This window comes from Gadus macrocephalus, chromosome 8 (genome assembly GCF_031168955.1).
Source record: "Gadus macrocephalus chromosome 8, ASM3116895v1".
In the NCBI taxonomy this organism is placed as follows: domain Eukaryota; kingdom Metazoa; phylum Chordata; class Actinopteri; order Gadiformes; family Gadidae; genus Gadus; species Gadus macrocephalus.
This window is the reverse complement of record NC_082389.1, coordinates 18,793,248-18,811,246: the sequence shown is the minus strand read 5'-3', so window position 1 is coordinate 18,811,246 and position 17,999 is coordinate 18,793,248. Positions and strand designations below refer to the sequence as shown.

The following is a 17,999-nucleotide window of genomic DNA, read 5'->3' as shown; positions in this document are numbered from 1 at the left end:
AAGCCATATTTTGCTATCTTTTTTTACCAATTAACATTTAAGGGGGCCACAGGCAGAGGAAAGCTTGTGGGGCTCCCCCCTTTTCCCCTTTTCCAGAACCCAGGAGAATTCATACGCTCAGAGATAAGGTTAAGGGTTGAAAGGAGTTGATTCAGGAGGGACTGATGGGAGGGGGCCCAAGAATTTAAATCATATGTTATTTATCAGTGGGGAATGAAATACGGCTACTTTCTATCAACATTTGAAGTCATCAATGTCGAGGTGGTTTAACGCACAGGTTTTTTTTGGGTGTATTACTTTTTTTTCAAGACACATGTGTTTTTAAACATAGGTCTCTGTGGCGCAATTGGTTAGCGCGTTCGACTGTTAATCGAAAGGTTGGTGGTTCAAGCCCACCCAGGGACGAGCAGTTTTTTACTGAACACCAGGTCAAGCATCAGCGCATACCATCAACCTTTGTTAAGTGGAAAAAATCAACTGTGTTTCCAAGAGTAGATTTGATAGAACTGCTCTGTCATTTCCTGTCCAACCATTTACTTCCGTTGACTTGAGTACGGAGTGTCTGGAAGAAGAGCTAGCTGGCTCAAGTGCTTTCTCGGAATTGAAAGTATATTGGAGCTTAGATATGATCCATTTCACCTTGTCTTACGATCATAACATGGAAATAGTTTTTTTCTTAAAAGCCATATTTTGCTGTCTTTTTTTACCAATCAACATTTAAGGGGGCCACAGGCAGAGGAAAGCTTGTTCTTAAGGGGGGCTCCCCCCTTTTCCCCTTTTCCAGAACCCAGGAGAATTCATACGCTCAGAGATAAGGTTAAAGGTTGAAAGGAGATGATTCAGGAGGGACTGATGGGAGGGGGCCCAAGAATTTAAATCATATGTTATTTATCAGTGGGGAATGAAATACGGCTACTTTCTATCAATATTTGAAGTCATCAATGTCGAGGTGATTTAACGCACAGGTTTTTTTTGGGTGTATTACTTTTTTTTCAAGACACATGTGATTTTATACATAGGTCTCTGTGGCGCAATTGGTTAGCGCGTTCGACTGTTAATCGAAAGGTTGGTGGTTCAAGCCCACCCAGGGACGAGCTGAAATTTACTGAACACCAGGTCAAGCATCAGCCCATACCATAAACCTTTGTTAAGTGAAAAAAATCAACTTTGTTTCCAAGAGTAGATATTATAGAACTGCTCTGTCATTCCCCGTCCAACCAATTACATCCGTTGACTTGAGTACGGAGTGTCTGGAAGAAGAGCTAGCTGGCTCAAGTGCTTTCTCGGAATTGAAAGTATATTGGAGCTTAGATATGATCCATTTCACCTTGTCTTACGATCATAACATGGAAATAGTTTTTTTCTTAAAAGCCATATTTTGCTATCTTTTTTTACCAATTAACATTTAAGGGGGCCACAGGCAGAGGAAAGCTTGTTCTTAAGGGGGGCTCCCCCCTTTTCCCCTTTTCCAGAACCCAGGAGAATTCATACGCTCAGAGATAAGGTTAAGGGTTGAAAGGAGTTGATTCAGGAGGGACTGATGGGAGGGGGCCCAAGAATTTAAATCATATGTTATTTATCAGTGGGGAATGAAATACGGCTACTTTCTATCAACATTTGAAGTCATCAATGTCGAGGTGATTTAACGCACAGGTTTTTTTTGGGTGTATTACTTTTTTTTCAAGACACATGTGTTTTTAAACATAGGTCTCTGTGGCGCAATTGGTTAGCGCGTTCGACTGTTAATCGAAAGGTTGGTGGTTCAAGCCCACCCAGGGACGAGCAGTTTTTTACTGAACACCAGGTCAAGCATCAGCGCATACCATCAACCTTTGTTAAGTGGAAAAAATCAACTGTGTTTCCAAGAGTAGATTTGATAGAACTGCTCTGTCATTTCCTGTCCAACCATTTACTTCCGTTGACTTGAGTACGGAGTGTCTGGAAGAAGAGCTAGCTGGCTCAAGTGCTTTCTCGGAATTGAAAGTATATTGGAGCTTAGATATGATCCATTTCACCTTGTCTTACGATCATAACATGGAAATAGTTTTTTTCTTAAAAGCCATATTTTGCTGTCTTTTTTTACCAATCAACATTTAAGGGGGCCACAGGCAGAGGAAAGCTTGTTCTTAAGGGGGGCTCCCCCCTTTTCCCCTTTTCCAGAACCCAGGAGAATTCATACGCTCAGAGATAAGGTTAAAGGTTGAAAGGAGATGATTCAGGAGGGACTGATGGGAGGGGGCCCAAGAATTTAAATCATATGTTATTTATCAGTGGGGAATGAAATACGGCTACTTTCTATCAATATTTGAAGTCATCAATGTCGAGGTGATTTAACGCACAGGTTTTTTTTGGGTGTATTACTTTTTTTTCAAGACACATGTGATTTTATACATAGGTCTCTGTGGCGCAATTGGTTAGCGCGTTCGACTGTTAATCGAAAGGTTGGTGGTTCAAGCCCACCCAGGGACGAGCTGATATTTACTGAACACCAGGTCAAGCATTAGCCCATACCATAAACCTTTGTTAAGTGAAAAAAATCAACTGTGTTTCCAAGAGTAGATTTTATAGAACTGCTCTGTCATTCCCCGTCCAACCAATTACATCCGTTGACTTGAGTACGGAGTGTCTGGAAGAAGAGCTAGCTGGCTCAAGTGCTTTCTCGGAATTGAAAGTATATTGGAGCTTAGATATGATCCATTTCACCTTGTCTTACGATCATAACATGGAAATAGTTTTTTTCTTAAAAGCCATATTTTGCTATCTTTTTTTACCAATTAACATTTAAGGGGGCCACAGGCAGAGGAAAGCTTGTGGGGCTCCCCCCTTTTCCCCTTTTCCAGAACCCAGGAGAATTCATACGCTCAGAGATAAGGTTAAGGGTTGAAAGGAGTTGATTCAGGAGGGACTGATGGGAGGGGGCCCAAGAATTTAAATCATATGTTATTTATCAGTGGGGAATGAAATACGGCTACTTTCTATCAACATTTGAAGTCATCAATGTCGAGGTGATTTAACGCACAGGTTTTTTTTGGGTGTATTACTTTTTTTTCAAGACACATGTGTTTTTAAACATAGGTCTCTGTGGCGCAATTGGTTAGCGCGTTCGACTGTTAATCGAAAGGTTGGTGGTTCAAGCCCACCCAGGGACGAGCTGATATTTACTGAACACCAGGTCAAGCATCAGCCCATACCATAAACCTTTGTTAAGTGAAAAAAATCAACTGTGTTTCCAAGAGTAGATTTTATAGAACTGCTCTGTCATTCCCCGTCCAACCAATTACATCCGTTGACTTGAGTACGGAGTGTCTGGAAGAAGAGCTAGCTGGCTCAAGTGCTTTCTCGGAATTGAAAGTATATTGGAGCTTAGATATGATCCATTTCACCTTGTCTTACGATCATAACATGGAAATAGTTTTTTTCTTAAAAGCCATATTTTGCTATCTTTTTTTACCAATTAACATTTAAGGGGGCCACAGGCAGAGGAAAGCTTGTGGGGCTCCCCCCTTTTCCCCTTTTCCAGAACCCAGGAGAATTCATACGCTCAGAGATAAGGTTAAGGGTTGAAAGGAGTTGATTCAGGAGGGACTGATGGGAGGGGGCCCAAGAATTTAAATCATATGTTATTTATCAGTGGGGAATGAAATACGGCTACTTTCTATCAACATTTGAAGTCATCAATGTCGAGGTGATTTAACGCACAGGTTTTTTTTGGGTGTATTACTTTTTTTTCAAGACACATGTGTTTTTAAACATAGGTCTCTGTGGCGCAATTGGTTAGCGCGTTCGACTGTTAATCGCAAGGTTGGTGGTTCAAGCCCACCCAGGGACGAGCTGATATTTACTGAACACCAGGTCAAGCATCAGCCCATACCATAAACCTTTGTTAAGTGAAAAAAATCAACTGTGTTTCCAAGAGTAGATTTTATAGAACTGCTCTGTCATTCCCCGTCCAACCAATTACATCCGTTGACTTGAGTACGGAGTGTCTGGAAGAAGAGCTAGCTGGCTCAAGTGCTTTCTCGGAATTGAAAGTATATTGGAGCTTAGATATGATCCATTTCACCTTGTCTTACGATCATAACATGGAAATAGTTTTTTTCTTAAAAGCCATATTTTGCTATCTTTTTTTACCAATTAACATTTAAGGGGGCCACAGGCAGAGGAAAGCTTGTTCTTAAGGGGGGCTCCCCCCTTTTCCCCTTTTCCAGAACCCAGGAGAATTCATACGCTCAGAGATAAGGTTAAGGGTTGAAAGGAGTTGATTCAGGAGGGACTGATGGGAGGGGGCCCAAGAATTTAAATCATATGTTATTTATCAGTGGGGAATGAAATACGGCTACTTTCTATCAACATTTGAAGTCATCAATGTCGAGGTGATTTAACGCACAGGTTTTTTTTGGGTGTATTACTTTTTTTTCAAGACACATGTGATTTTATACATAGGTCTCTGTGGCGCAATTGGTTAGCGCGTTCGACTGTTAATCGAAAGGTTGGTGGTTCAAGCCCACTCAGGGACGAGCTGATATTTACTGAACACCAGGTCAAGCATCAGCCCATACCATAAACCTTTGTTAAGTGAAAAAAATCAACTGTGTTTCCAAGAGTAGATTTTATAGAACTGCTCTGTCATTCCCCGTCCAACCAATTACATCCGTTGACTTGAGTACGGAGTGTCTGTAAGAAGAGCTAGCTGGCTCAAGTGCTTTCTCGGAATTGAAAGTATATTGGAGCTTAGATATGATCCATTTCACCTTGTCTTACGATCATAACATGGAAATAGTTTTTTTCTTAAAAGCCATATTTTGCTATCTTTTTTTACCAATTAACATTTCAGGCAGAGGAAAGCTTGTTCTTAAGGGGGGCTCCCCCCTTTTCCCCTTTTCCAGAACCCAGGAGAATTCATACGCTCAGAGATAAGGTCAAGGGTTGAAAGGAGTTGATTCAGGAGGGACTGATGGGAGGGGGCCCAAGAATTTAAATCATTTGTTATTTATCAGTGGGGAATGAAATACGGCTACTTTCTATCAACATTTGAAGTCATCAATGTCGAGGTGATTTAACGCACAGGTTTTTTTTGGGTGTATTACTTTTTTTTCAAGACACATGTGATTTTATACATAGGTCTCTGTGGCGCAATTGGTTAGCGCGTTCGACTGTTAATCGAAAGGTTGGTGGTTCAAGCCCACCCAGGGACGAGCTGATATTTACTGAACACCAGGTCAAGCATCAGCCCATACCATAAACCTTTGTTAAGTGAAAAAAATCAACTGTGTTTCGAAGAGTAGATTTTATAGAACTGCTCTGTCATTCCCCGTCCAACCAATTACATCCGTTGACTTGAGTACGGAGTGTCTGGAAGAAGAGCTAGCTGGCTCAAGTGCTTTCTCGGAATTGAAAGTATATTGGAGCTTAGATATGATCCATTTCACCTTGTCTTATGATCATAACATGGAAATAGTTTTTTTCTTAAAAGCCATATTTTGCTATCTTTTTTTACCAATTAACATTTAAGGGGGCCACAGGCAGAGGAAAGCTTGTGGGGCTCCCCCCTTTTCCCCTTTTCCAGAACCCAGGAGAATTCATACGCTCAGAGATAAGGTTAAGGGTTGAAAGGAGTTGATTCAGGAGGGACTGATGGGAGGGGGCCCAAGAATTTAAATCATATGTTATTTATCAGTGGGGAATGAAATACGGCTACTTTCTATCAACATTTGAAGTCATCAATGTCGAGGTGGTTTAACGCACAGGTTTTTTTTGGGTGTATTACTTTTTTTTCAAGACACATGTGTTTTTAAACATAGGTCTCTGTGGCGCAATTGGTTAGCGCGTTCGACTGTTAATCGAAAGGTTGGTGGTTCAAGCCCACCCAGGGACGAGCAGTTTTTTACTGAACACCAGGTCAAGCATCAGCGCATACCATCAACCTTTGTTAAGTGGAAAAAATCAACTGTGTTTCCAAGAGTAGATTTGATAGAACTGCTCTGTCATTTCCTGTCCAACCATTTACTTCCGTTGACTTGAGTACGGAGTGTCTGGAAGAAGAGCTAGCTGGCTCAAGTGCTTTCTCGGAATTGAAAGTATATTGGAGCTTAGATATGATCCATTTCACCTTGTCTTACGATCATAACATGGAAATAGTTTTTTTCTTAAAAGCCATATTTTGCTGTCTTTTTTTACCAATCAACATTTAAGGGGGCCACAGGCAGAGGAAAGCTTGTTCTTAAGGGGGGCTCCCCCCTTTTCCCCTTTTCCAGAACCCAGGAGAATTCATACGCTCAGAGATAAGGTTAAAGGTTGAAAGGAGATGATTCAGGAGGGACTGATGGGAGGGGGCCCAAGAATTTAAATCATATGTTATTTATCAGTGGGGAATGAAATACGGCTACTTTCTATCAATATTTGAAGTCATCAATGTCGAGGTGATTTAACGCACAGGTTTTTTTTGGGTGTATTACTTTTTTTTCAAGACACATGTGATTTTATACATAGGTCTCTGTGGCGCAATTGGTTAGCGCGTTCGACTGTTAATCGAAAGGTTGGTGGTTCAAGCCCACCCAGGGACGAGCTGATATTTACTGAACACCAGGTCAAGCATCAGCCCATACCATAAACCTTTGTTAAGTGAAAAAAATCAACTTTGTTTCCAAGAGTAGATATTATAGAACTGCTCTGTCATTCCCCGTCCAACCAATTACATCCGTTGACTTGAGTACGGAGTGTCTGGAAGAAGAGCTAGCTGGCTCAAGTGCTTTCTCGGAATTGAAAGTATATTGGAGCTTAGATATGATCCATTTCACCTTGTCTTACGATCATAACATGGAAATAGTTTTTTTCTTAAAAGCCATATTTTGCTATCTTTTTTTACCAATTAACATTTCAGGCAGAGGAAAGCTTGTTCTTAAGGGGGGCTCCCCCCTTTTCCCCTTTTCCAGAACCCAGGAGAATTCATACGCTCAGAGATAAGGTCAAGGGTTGAAAGGAGTTGATTCAGGAGGGACTGATGGGAGGGGGCCCAAGAATTTAAATCATTTGTTATTTATCAGTGGGGAATGAAATACGGCTACTTTCTATCAACATTTGAAGTCATCAATGTCGAGGTGATTTAACGCACAGGTTTTTTTTGGGTGTATTACTTTTTTTTCAAGACACATGTGATTTTATACATAGGTCTCTGTGGCGCAATTGGTTAGCGCGTTCGACTGTTAATCGAAAGGTTGGTGGTTCAAGCCCACCCAGGGACGAGCTGATATTTACTGAACACCAGGTCAAGCATCAGCCCATACCATAAACCTTTGTTAAGTGAAAAAAATCAACTGTGTTTCGAAGAGTAGATTTTATAGAACTGCTCTGTCATTCCCCGTCCAACCAATTACATCCGTTGACTTGAGTACGGAGTGTCTGGAAGAAGAGCTAGCTGGCTCAAGTGCTTTCTCGGAATTGAAAGTATATTGGAGCTTAGATATGATCCATTTCACCTTGTCTTATGATCATAACATGGAAATAGTTTTTTTCTTAAAAGCCATATTTTGCTATCTTTTTTTACCAATTAACATTTAAGGGGGCCACAGGCAGAGGAAAGCTTGTGGGGCTCCCCCCTTTTCCCCTTTTCCAGAACCCAGGAGAATTCATACGCTCAGAGATAAGGTTAAGGGTTGAAAGGAGTTGATTCAGGAGGGACTGATGGGAGGGGGCCCAAGAATTTAAATCATATGTTATTTATCAGTGGGGAATGAAATACGGCTACTTTCTATCAACATTTGAAGTCATCAATGTCGAGGTGATTTAACGCACAGGTTTTTTTTGGGTGTATTACTTTTTTTTCAAGACACATGTGTTTTTAAACATAGGTCTCTGTGGCGCAATTGGTTAGCGCGTTCGACTGTTAATCGAAAGGTTGGTGGTTCAAGCCCACCCAGGGACGAGCAGTTTTTTACTGAACACCAGGTCAAGCATCAGCGCATACCATCAACCTTTGTTAAGTGGAAAAAATCAACTGTGTTTCCAAGAGTAGATTTGATAGAACTGCTCTGTCATTTCCTGTCCAACCATTTACTTCCGTTGACTTGAGTACGGAGTGTCTGGAAGAAGAGCTAGCTGGCTCAAGTGCTTTCTCGGAATTGAAAGTATATTGGAGCTTAGATATGATCCATTTCACCTTGTCTTACGATCATAACATGGAAATAGTTTTTTTCTTAAAAGCCATATTTTGCTGTCTTTTTTTACCAATCAACATTTAAGGGGGCCACAGGCAGAGGAAAGCTTGTTCTTAAGGGGGGCTCCCCCCTTTTCCCCTTTTCCAGAACCCAGGAGAATTCATACGCTCAGAGATAAGGTTAAAGGTTGAAAGGAGATGATTCAGGAGGGACTGATGGGAGGGGGCCCAAGAATTTAAATCATATGTTATTTATCAGTGGGGAATGAAATACGGCTACTTTCTATCAATATTTGAAGTCATCAATGTCGAGGTGATTTAACGCACAGGTTTTTTTTGGGTGTATTACTTTTTTTTCAAGACACATGTGATTTTATACATAGGTCTCTGTGGCGCAATTGGTTAGCGCGTTCGACTGTTAATCGAAAGGTTGGTGGTTCAAGCCCACCCAGGGACGAGCTGAAATTTACTGAACACCAGGTCAAGCATCAGCCCATACCATAAACCTTTGTTAAGTGAAAAAAATCAACTTTGTTTCCAAGAGTAGATATTATAGAACTGCTCTGTCATTCCCCGTCCAACCAATTACATCCGTTGACTTGAGTACGGAGTGTCTGGAAGAAGAGCTAGCTGGCTCAAGTGCTTTCTCGGAATTGAAAGTATATTGGAGCTTAGATATGATCCATTTCACCTTGTCTTACGATCATAACATGGAAATAGTTTTTTTCTTAAAAGCCATATTTTGCTATCTTTTTTTACCAATTAACATTTAAGGGGGCCACAGGCAGAGGAAAGCTTGTTCTTAAGGGGGGCTCCCCCCTTTTCCCCTTTTCCAGAACCCAGGAGAATTCATACGCTCAGAGATAAGGTTAAGGGTTGAAAGGAGTTGATTCAGGAGGGACTGATGGGAGGGGGCCCAAGAATTTAAATCATATGTTATTTATCAGTGGGGAATGAAATACGGCTACTTTCTATCAACATTTGAAGTCATCAATGTCGAGGTGATTTAACGCACAGGTTTTTTTTGGGTGTATTACTTTTTTTTCAAGACACATGTGATTTTATACATAGGTCTCTGTGGCGCAATTGGTTAGCGCGTTCGACTGTTAATCGAAAGGTTGGTGGTTCAAGCCCACCCAGGGACGAGCTGATATTTACTGAACACCAGGTCAAGCATTAGCCCATACCATAAACCTTTGTTAAGTGAATAAAATCAACTGTGTTTCCAAGAGTAGATTTTATAGAACTGCTCTGTCATTCCCCGTCCAACCAATTACATCCGTTGACTTGAGTACGGAGTGTCTGGAAGAAGAGCTAGCTGGCTCAAGTGCTTTCTCGGAATTGAAAGTATATTGGAGCTTAGATATGATCCATTTCACCTTGTCTTACGATCATAACATGGAAATAGTTTTTTTCTTAAAAGCCATATTTTGCTATCTTTTTTTACCAATTAACATTTAAGGGGGCCACAGGCAGAGGAAAGCTTGTGGGGCTCCCCCCTTTTCCCCTTTTCCAGAACCCAGGAGAATTCATACGCTCAGAGATAAGGTTAAGGGTTGAAAGGAGTTGATTCAGGAGGGACTGATGGGAGGGGGCCCAAGAATTTAAATCATATGTTATTTATCAGTGGGGAATGAAATACGGCTACTTTCTATCAACATTTGAAGTCATCAATGTCGAGGTGATTTAACGCACAGGTTTTTTTTGGGTGTATTACTTTTTTTTCAAGACACATGTGTTTTTAAACATAGGTCTCTGTGGCGCAATTGGTTAGCGCGTTCGACTGTTAATCGCAAGGTTGGTGGTTCAAGCCCACCCAGGGACGAGCTGATATTTACTGAACACCAGGTCAAGCATCAGCCCATACCATAAACCTTTGTTAAGTGAAAAAAATCAACTGTGTTTCCAAGAGTAGATTTTATAGAACTGCTCTGTCATTCCCCGTCCAACCAATTACATCCGTTGACTTGAGTACGGAGTGTCTGGAAGAAGAGCTAGCTGGCTCAAGTGCTTTCTCGGAATTGAAAGTATATTGGAGCTTAGATATGATCCATTTCACCTTGTCTTACGATCATAACATGGAAATAGTTTTTTTCTTAAAAGCCATATTTTGCTATCTTTTTTTACCAATTAACATTTAAGGGGGCCACAGGCAGAGGAAAGCTTGTTCTTAAGGGGGGCTCCCCCCTTTTCCCCTTTTCCAGAACCCAGGAGAATTCATACGCTCAGAGATAAGGTTAAGGGTTGAAAGGAGTTGATTCAGGAGGGACTGATGGGAGGGGGCCCAAGAATTTAAATCATATGTTATTTATCAGTGGGGAATGAAATACGGCTACTTTCTATCAACATTTGAAGTCATCAATGTCGAGGTGATTTAACGCACAGGTTTTTTTTGGGTGTATTACTTTTTTTTCAAGACACATGTGATTTTATACATAGGTCTCTGTGGCGCAATTGGTTAGCGCGTTCGACTGTTAATCGAAAGGTTGGTGGTTCAAGCCCACTCAGGGACGAGCTGATATTTACTGAACACCAGGTCAAGCATCAGCCCATACCATAAACCTTTGTTAAGTGAAAAAAATCAACTGTGTTTCCAAGAGTAGATTTTATAGAACTGCTCTGTCATTCCCCGTCCAACCAATTACATCCGTTGACTTGAGTACGGAGTGTCTGTAAGAAGAGCTAGCTGGCTCAAGTGCTTTCTCGGAATTGAAAGTATATTGGAGCTTAGATATGATCCATTTCACCTTGTCTTACGATCATAACATGGAAATAGTTTTTTTCTTAAAAGCCATATTTTGCTATCTTTTTTTACCAATTAACATTTCAGGCAGAGGAAAGCTTGTTCTTAAGGGGGGCTCCCCCCTTTTCCCCTTTTCCAGAACCCAGGAGAATTCATACGCTCAGAGATAAGGTCAAGGGTTGAAAGGAGTTGATTCAGGAGGGACTGATGGGAGGGGGCCCAAGAATTTAAATCATTTGTTATTTATCAGTGGGGAATGAAATACGGCTACTTTCTATCAACATTTGAAGTCATCAATGTCGAGGTGATTTAACGCACAGGTTTTTTTTGGGTGTATTACTTTTTTTTCAAGACACATGTGATTTTATACATAGGTCTCTGTGGCGCAATTGGTTAGCGCGTTCGACTGTTAATCGAAAGGTTGGTGGTTCAAGCCCACCCAGGGACGAGCTGATATTTACTGAACACCAGGTCAAGCATCAGCCCATACCATAAACCTTTGTTAAGTGAAAAAAATCAACTGTGTTTCGAAGAGTAGATTTTATAGAACTGCTCTGTCATTCCCCGTCCAACCAATTACATCCGTTGACTTGAGTACGGAGTGTCTGGAAGAAGAGCTAGCTGGCTCAAGTGCTTTCTCGGAATTGAAAGTATATTGGAGCTTAGATATGATCCATTTCACCTTGTCTTATGATCATAACATGGAAATAGTTTTTTTCTTAAAAGCCATATTTTGCTATCTTTTTTTACCAATTAACATTTAAGGGGGCCACAGGCAGAGGAAAGCTTGTGGGGCTCCCCCCTTTTCCCCTTTTCCAGAACCCAGGAGAATTCATACGCTCAGAGATAAGGTTAAGGGTTGAAAGGAGTTGATTCAGGAGGGACTGATGGGAGGGGGCCCAAGAATTTAAATCATATGTTATTTATCAGTGGGGAATGAAATACGGCTACTTTCTATCAACATTTGAAGTCATCAATGTCGAGGTGATTTAACGCACAGGTTTTTTTTGGGTGTATTACTTTTTTTTCAAGACACATGTGTTTTTAAACATAGGTCTCTGTGGCGCAATTGGTTAGCGCGTTCGACTGTTAATCGAAAGGTTGGTGGTTCAAGCCCACCCAGGGACGAGCAGTTTTTTACTGAACACCAGGTCAAGCATCAGCGCATACCATCAACCTTTGTTAAGTGGAAAAAATCAACTGTGTTTCCAAGAGTAGATTTGATAGAACTGCTCTGTCATTTCCTGTCCAACCATTTACTTCCGTTGACTTGAGTACGGAGTGTCTGGAAGAAGAGCTAGCTGGCTCAAGTGCTTTCTCGGAATTGAAAGTATATTGGAGCTTAGATATGATCCATTTCACCTTGTCTTACGATCATAACATGGAAATAGTTTTTTTCTTAAAAGCCATATTTTGCTGTCTTTTTTTACCAATCAACATTTAAGGGGGCCACAGGCAGAGGAAAGCTTGTTCTTAAGGGGGGCTCCCCCCTTTTCCCCTTTTCCAGAACCCAGGAGAATTCATACGCTCAGAGATAAGGTTAAAGGTTGAAAGGAGATGATTCAGGAGGGACTGATGGGAGGGGGCCCAAGAATTTAAATCATATGTTATTTATCAGTGGGGAATGAAATACGGCTACTTTCTATCAATATTTGAAGTCATCAATGTCGAGGTGATTTAACGCACAGGTTTTTTTTGGGTGTATTACTTTTTTTTCAAGACACATGTGATTTTATACATAGGTCTCTGTGGCGCAATTGGTTAGCGCGTTCGACTGTTAATCGAAAGGTTGGTGGTTCAAGCCCACCCAGGGACGAGCTGATATTTACTGAACACCAGGTCAAGCATCAGCCCATACCATAAACCTTTGTTAAGTGAAAAAAATCAACTTTGTTTCCAAGAGTAGATATTATAGAACTGCTCTGTCATTCCCCGTCCAACCAATTACATCCGTTGACTTGAGTACGGAGTGTCTGGAAGAAGAGCTAGCTGGCTCAAGTGCTTTCTCGGAATTGAAAGTATATTGGAGCTTAGATATGATCCATTTCACCTTGTCTTACGATCATAACATGGAAATAGTTTTTTTCTTAAAAGCCATATTTTGCTATCTTTTTTTACCAATTAACATTTCAGGCAGAGGAAAGCTTGTTCTTAAGGGGGGCTCCCCCCTTTTCCCCTTTTCCAGAACCCAGGAGAATTCATACGCTCAGAGATAAGGTCAAGGGTTGAAAGGAGTTGATTCAGGAGGGACTGATGGGAGGGGGCCCAAGAATTTAAATCATTTGTTATTTATCAGTGGGGAATGAAATACGGCTACTTTCTATCAACATTTGAAGTCATCAATGTCGAGGTGATTTAACGCACAGGTTTTTTTTGGGTGTATTACTTTTTTTTCAAGACACATGTGATTTTATACATAGGTCTCTGTGGCGCAATTGGTTAGCGCGTTCGACTGTTAATCGAAAGGTTGGTGGTTCAAGCCCACCCAGGGACGAGCTGATATTTACTGAACACCAGGTCAAGCATCAGCCCATACCATAAACCTTTGTTAAGTGAAAAAAATCAACTGTGTTTCCAAGAGTAGATTTTATAGAACTGCTCTGTCATTCCCCGTCCAACCAATTACATCCGTTGACTTGAGTACGGAGTGTCTGGAAGAAGAGCTAGCTGGCTCAAGTGCTTTCTCGGAATTGAAAGTATATTGGAGCTTAGATATGATCCATTTCACCTTGTCTTATGATCATAACATGGAAATAGTTTTTTTCTTAAAAGCCATATTTTGCTATCTTTTTTTACCAATTAACATTTAAGGGGGCCACAGGCAGAGGAAAGCTTGTGGGGCTCCCCCCTTTTCCCCTTTTCCAGAACCCAGGAGAATTCATACGCTCAGAGATAAGGTTAAGGGTTGAAAGGAGTTGATTCAGGAGGGACTGATGGGAGGGGGCCCAAGAATTTAAATCATATGTTATTTATCAGTGGGGAATGAAATACGGCTACTTTCTATCAACATTTGAAGTCATCAATGTCGAGGTGATTTAACGCACAGGTTTTTTTTGGGTGTATTACTTTTTTTTCAAGACACATGTGTTTTTAAACATAGGTCTCTGTGGCGCAATTGGTTAGCGCGTTCGACTGTTAATCGAAAGGTTGGTGGTTCAAGCCCACCCAGGGACGAGCAGTTTTTTACTGAACACCAGGTCAAGCATCAGCGCATACCATCAACCTTTGTTAAGTGGAAAAAATCAACTGTGTTTCCAAGAGTAGATTTGATAGAACTGCTCTGTCATTTCCTGTCCAACCATTTACTTCCGTTGACTTGAGTACGGAGTGTCTGGAAGAAGAGCTAGCTGGCTCAAGTGCTTTCTCGGAATTGAAAGTATATTGGAGCTTAGATATGATCCATTTCACCTTGTCTTACGATCATAACATGGAAATAGTTTTTTTCTTAAAAGCCATATTTTGCTGTCTTTTTTTACCAATCAACATTTAAGGGGGCCACAGGCAGAGGAAAGCTTGTTCTTAAGGGGGGCTCCCCCCTTTTCCCCTTTTCCAGAACCCAGGAGAATTCATACGCTCAGAGATAAGGTTAAAGGTTGAAAGGAGATGATTCAGGAGGGACTGATGGGAGGGGGCCCAAGAATTTAAATCATATGTTATTTATCAGTGGGGAATGAAATACGGCTACTTTCTATCAATATTTGAAGTCATCAATGTCGAGGTGATTTAACGCACAGGTTTTTTTTGGGTGTATTACTTTTTTTTCAAGACACATGTGATTTTATACATAGGTCTCTGTGGCGCAATTGGTTAGCGCGTTCGACTGTTAATCGAAAGGTTGGTGGTTCAAGCCCACCCAGGGACGAGCTGAAATTTACTGAACACCAGGTCAAGCATCAGCCCATACCATAAACCTTTGTTAAGTGAAAAAAATCAACTTTGTTTCCAAGAGTAGATATTATAGAACTGCTCTGTCATTCCCCGTCCAACCAATTACATCCGTTGACTTGAGTACGGAGTGTCTGGAAGAAGAGCTAGCTGGCTCAAGTGCTTTCTCGGAATTGAAAGTATATTGGAGCTTAGATATGATCCATTTCACCTTGTCTTACGATCATAACATGGAAATAGTTTTTTTCTTAAAAGCCATATTTTGCTATCTTTTTTTACCAATTAACATTTAAGGGGGCCACAGGCAGAGGAAAGCTTGTTCTTAAGGGGGGCTCCCCCCTTTTCCCCTTTTCCAGAACCCAGGAGAATTCATACGCTCAGAGATAAGGTTAAGGGTTGAAAGGAGTTGATTCAGGAGGGACTGATGGGAGGGGGCCCAAGAATTTAAATCATATGTTATTTATCAGTGGGGAATGAAATACGGCTACTTTCTATCAACATTTGAAGTCATCAATGTCGAGGTGATTTAACGCACAGGTTTTTTTTGGGTGTATTACTTTTTTTTCAAGACACATGTGATTTTATACATAGGTCTCTGTGGCGCAATTGGTTAGCGCGTTCGACTGTTAATCGATAGGTTGGTGGTTCAAGCCCACCCAGGGACGAGCTGATATTTACTGAACACCAGGTCAAGCATCAGCCCATACCATAAACCTTTGTTAAGTGAAAAAAATCAACTTTGTTTCCAAGAGTAGATATTATAGAACTGCTCTGTCATTCCCCGTCCAACCAATTACATCCGTTGACTTGAGTACGGAGTGTCTGGAAGAAGAGCTAGCTGGCTCAAGTGCTTTCTCGGAATTGAAAGTATATTGGAGCTTAGATATGATCCATTTCACCTTGTCTTACGATCATAACATGGAAATAGTTTTTTTCTTAAAAGCCATATTTTGCTATCTTTTTTTACCAATTAACATTTAAGGGGGCCACAGGCAGAGGAAAGCTTGTTCTTAAGGGGGGCTCCCCCCTTTTCCCCTTTTCCAGAACCCAGGAGAATTCATACGCTCAGAGATAAGGTTAAGGGTTGAAAGGAGTTGATTCAGGAGGGACTGATGGGAGGGGGCCCAAGAATTTAAATCATATGTTATTTATCAGTGGGGAATGAAATACGGCTACTTTCTATCAACATTTGAAGTCATCAATGTCGAGGTGATTTAACGCACAGGTTTTTTTTGGGTGTATTACTTTTTTTTCAAGACACATGTGATTTTATACGTAGGTCTCTGTGGCGCAATTGGTTAGCGCGTTCGACTGTTAATCGAAAGGTTGGTGGTTCAAGCCCACCCAGGGACGAGCTGATATTTACTGAACACCAGGTCAAGCATTAGCCCATCCCATAAACCTTTGTTAAGTGAAAAAAATCAACTGTGTTTCCAAGAGTAGATTTTATAGAACTGCTCTGTCATTCCCCGTCCAACCAATTACATCCGTTGACTTGAGTACGGAGTGTCTGGAAGAAGAGCTAGCTGGCTCAAGTGCTTTCTCGGAATTGAAAGTATATTGGAGCTTAGATATGATCCATTTCACCTTGTCTTATGATCATAACATGGAAATAGTTTTTTTCTTAAAAGCCATATTTTGCTATCTTTTTTTACCAATTAACATTTAAGGGGGCCACAGGCAGAGGAAAGCTTGTGGGGCTCCCCCCTTTTCCCCTTTTCCAGAACCCAGGAGAATTCATACGCTCAGAGATAAGGTTAAGGGTTGAAAGGAGTTGATTCAGGAGGGACTGATGGGAGGGGGCCCAAGAATTTAAATCATATGTTATTTATCAGTGGGGAATGAAATACGGCTACTTTCTATCAACATTTGAAGTCATCAATGTCGAGGTGATTTAACGCACAGGTTTTTTTTGGGTGTATTACTTTTTTTTCAAGACACATGTGTTTTTAAACATAGGTCTCTGTGGCGCAATTGGTTAGCGCGTTCGACTGTTAATCGAAAGGTTGGTGGTTCAAGCCCACCCAGGGACGAGCAGTTTTTTACTGAACACCAGGTCAAGCATCAGCGCATACCATCAACCTTTGTTAAGTGGAAAAAATCAACTGTGTTTCCAAGAGTAGATTTGATAGAACTGCTCTGTCATTTCCTGTCCAACCATTTACTTCCGTTGACTTGAGTACGGAGTGTCTGGAAGAAGAGCTAGCTGGCTCAAGTGCTTTCTCGGAATTGAAAGTATATTGGAGCTTAGATATGATCCATTTCACCTTGTCTTACGATCATAACATGGAAATAGTTTTTTTCTTAAAAGCCATATTTTGCTGTCTTTTTTTACCAATCAACATTTAAGGGGGCCACAGGCAGAGGAAAGCTTGTTCTTAAGGGGGGCTCCCCCCTTTTCCCCTTTTCCAGAACCCAGGAGAATTCATACGCTCAGAGATAAGGTTAAAGGTTGAAAGGAGATGATTCAGGAGGGACTGATGGGAGGGGGCCCAAGAATTTAAATCATATGTTATTTATCAGTGGGGAATGAAATACGGCTACTTTCTATCAATATTTGAAGTCATCAATGTCGAGGTGATTTAACGCACAGGTTTTTTTTGGGTGTATTACTTTTTTTTCAAGACACATGTGATTTTATACATAGGTCTCTGTGGCGCAATTGGTTAGCGCGTTCGACTGTTAATCGAAAGGTTGGTGGTTCAAGCCCACCCAGGGACGAGCTGAAATTTACTGAACACCAGGTCAAGCATCAGCCCATACCATAAACCTTTGTTAAGTGAAAAAAATCAACTTTGTTTCCAAGAGTAGATATTATAGAACTGCTCTGTCATTCCCCGTCCAACCAATTACATCCGTTGACTTGAGTACGGAGTGTCTGGAAGAAGAGCTAGCTGGCTCAAGTGCTTTCTCGGAATTGAAAGTATATTGGAGCTTAGATATGATCCATTTCACCTTGTCTTACGATCATAACATGGAAATAGTTTTTTTCTTAAAAGCCATATTTTGCTATCTTTTTTTACCAATTAACATTTAAGGGGGCCACAGGCAGAGGAAAGCTTGTTCTTAAGGGGGGCTCCCCCCTTTTCCCCTTTTCCAGAACCCAGGAGAATTCATACGCTCAGAGATAAGGTTAAGGGTTGAAAGGAGTTGATTCAGGAGGGACTGATGGGAGGGGGCCCAAGAATTTAAATCATATGTTATTTATCAGTGGGGAAT

The 17,999-nt window shown here is 41.1% G+C and overlaps 20 non-coding genes across 20 annotated transcripts; all 20 read left to right on the top strand.

Moving 5' to 3' along the window:
* Positions 1-1,019: 1,019 nt before the first annotated feature.
* On the top strand, positions 1,020-1,093 carry trnan-guu (transfer RNA asparagine (anticodon GUU)). Its single transcript has one exon. It is a non-coding gene; the product is annotated as a tRNA-Asn (tRNA).
* A 614-nt stretch (positions 1,094-1,707) lies between these two features.
* Positions 1,708-1,781, top strand: trnan-guu (transfer RNA asparagine (anticodon GUU)). Its single transcript has one exon. It is a non-coding gene; the product is annotated as a tRNA-Asn (tRNA).
* A 614-nt stretch (positions 1,782-2,395) lies between these two features.
* Positions 2,396-2,469, top strand: trnan-guu (transfer RNA asparagine (anticodon GUU)). The gene has a single exon. It is a non-coding gene; the product is annotated as a tRNA-Asn (tRNA).
* Positions 2,470-3,075: 606 nt separating this feature from the next.
* Positions 3,076-3,149, top strand: trnan-guu (transfer RNA asparagine (anticodon GUU)). Its single transcript has one exon. It is a non-coding gene; the product is annotated as a tRNA-Asn (tRNA).
* Positions 3,150-5,121: 1,972 nt separating this feature from the next.
* Positions 5,122-5,195, top strand: trnan-guu (transfer RNA asparagine (anticodon GUU)). Its single transcript has one exon. It is a non-coding gene; the product is annotated as a tRNA-Asn (tRNA).
* Positions 5,196-5,801: 606 nt separating this feature from the next.
* Positions 5,802-5,875, top strand: trnan-guu (transfer RNA asparagine (anticodon GUU)). The gene has a single exon. It is a non-coding gene; the product is annotated as a tRNA-Asn (tRNA).
* Positions 5,876-6,489: 614 nt separating this feature from the next.
* On the top strand, positions 6,490-6,563 carry trnan-guu (transfer RNA asparagine (anticodon GUU)). The gene has a single exon. It is a non-coding gene; the product is annotated as a tRNA-Asn (tRNA).
* Positions 6,564-7,167: 604 nt separating this feature from the next.
* On the top strand, positions 7,168-7,241 carry trnan-guu (transfer RNA asparagine (anticodon GUU)). The gene has a single exon. It is a non-coding gene; the product is annotated as a tRNA-Asn (tRNA).
* A 606-nt stretch (positions 7,242-7,847) lies between these two features.
* On the top strand, positions 7,848-7,921 carry trnan-guu (transfer RNA asparagine (anticodon GUU)). The gene has a single exon. It is a non-coding gene; the product is annotated as a tRNA-Asn (tRNA).
* Positions 7,922-8,535: 614 nt separating this feature from the next.
* Positions 8,536-8,609, top strand: trnan-guu (transfer RNA asparagine (anticodon GUU)). Its single transcript has one exon. It is a non-coding gene; the product is annotated as a tRNA-Asn (tRNA).
* Positions 8,610-9,223: 614 nt separating this feature from the next.
* On the top strand, positions 9,224-9,297 carry trnan-guu (transfer RNA asparagine (anticodon GUU)). The gene has a single exon. It is a non-coding gene; the product is annotated as a tRNA-Asn (tRNA).
* A 1,972-nt stretch (positions 9,298-11,269) lies between these two features.
* trnan-guu (transfer RNA asparagine (anticodon GUU)) lies at positions 11,270-11,343 on the top strand. Its single transcript has one exon. It is a non-coding gene; the product is annotated as a tRNA-Asn (tRNA).
* A 606-nt stretch (positions 11,344-11,949) lies between these two features.
* On the top strand, positions 11,950-12,023 carry trnan-guu (transfer RNA asparagine (anticodon GUU)). The gene has a single exon. It is a non-coding gene; the product is annotated as a tRNA-Asn (tRNA).
* Positions 12,024-12,637: 614 nt separating this feature from the next.
* trnan-guu (transfer RNA asparagine (anticodon GUU)) lies at positions 12,638-12,711 on the top strand. Its single transcript has one exon. It is a non-coding gene; the product is annotated as a tRNA-Asn (tRNA).
* Positions 12,712-13,315: 604 nt separating this feature from the next.
* Positions 13,316-13,389, top strand: trnan-guu (transfer RNA asparagine (anticodon GUU)). The gene has a single exon. It is a non-coding gene; the product is annotated as a tRNA-Asn (tRNA).
* Positions 13,390-13,995: 606 nt separating this feature from the next.
* Positions 13,996-14,069, top strand: trnan-guu (transfer RNA asparagine (anticodon GUU)). The gene has a single exon. It is a non-coding gene; the product is annotated as a tRNA-Asn (tRNA).
* Positions 14,070-14,683: 614 nt separating this feature from the next.
* trnan-guu (transfer RNA asparagine (anticodon GUU)) lies at positions 14,684-14,757 on the top strand. Its single transcript has one exon. It is a non-coding gene; the product is annotated as a tRNA-Asn (tRNA).
* Positions 14,758-16,059: 1,302 nt separating this feature from the next.
* Positions 16,060-16,133, top strand: trnan-guu (transfer RNA asparagine (anticodon GUU)). Its single transcript has one exon. It is a non-coding gene; the product is annotated as a tRNA-Asn (tRNA).
* Positions 16,134-16,739: 606 nt separating this feature from the next.
* trnan-guu (transfer RNA asparagine (anticodon GUU)) lies at positions 16,740-16,813 on the top strand. The gene has a single exon. It is a non-coding gene; the product is annotated as a tRNA-Asn (tRNA).
* Positions 16,814-17,427: 614 nt separating this feature from the next.
* Positions 17,428-17,501, top strand: trnan-guu (transfer RNA asparagine (anticodon GUU)). The gene has a single exon. It is a non-coding gene; the product is annotated as a tRNA-Asn (tRNA).
* Positions 17,502-17,999: the final 498 nt, after the last annotated feature.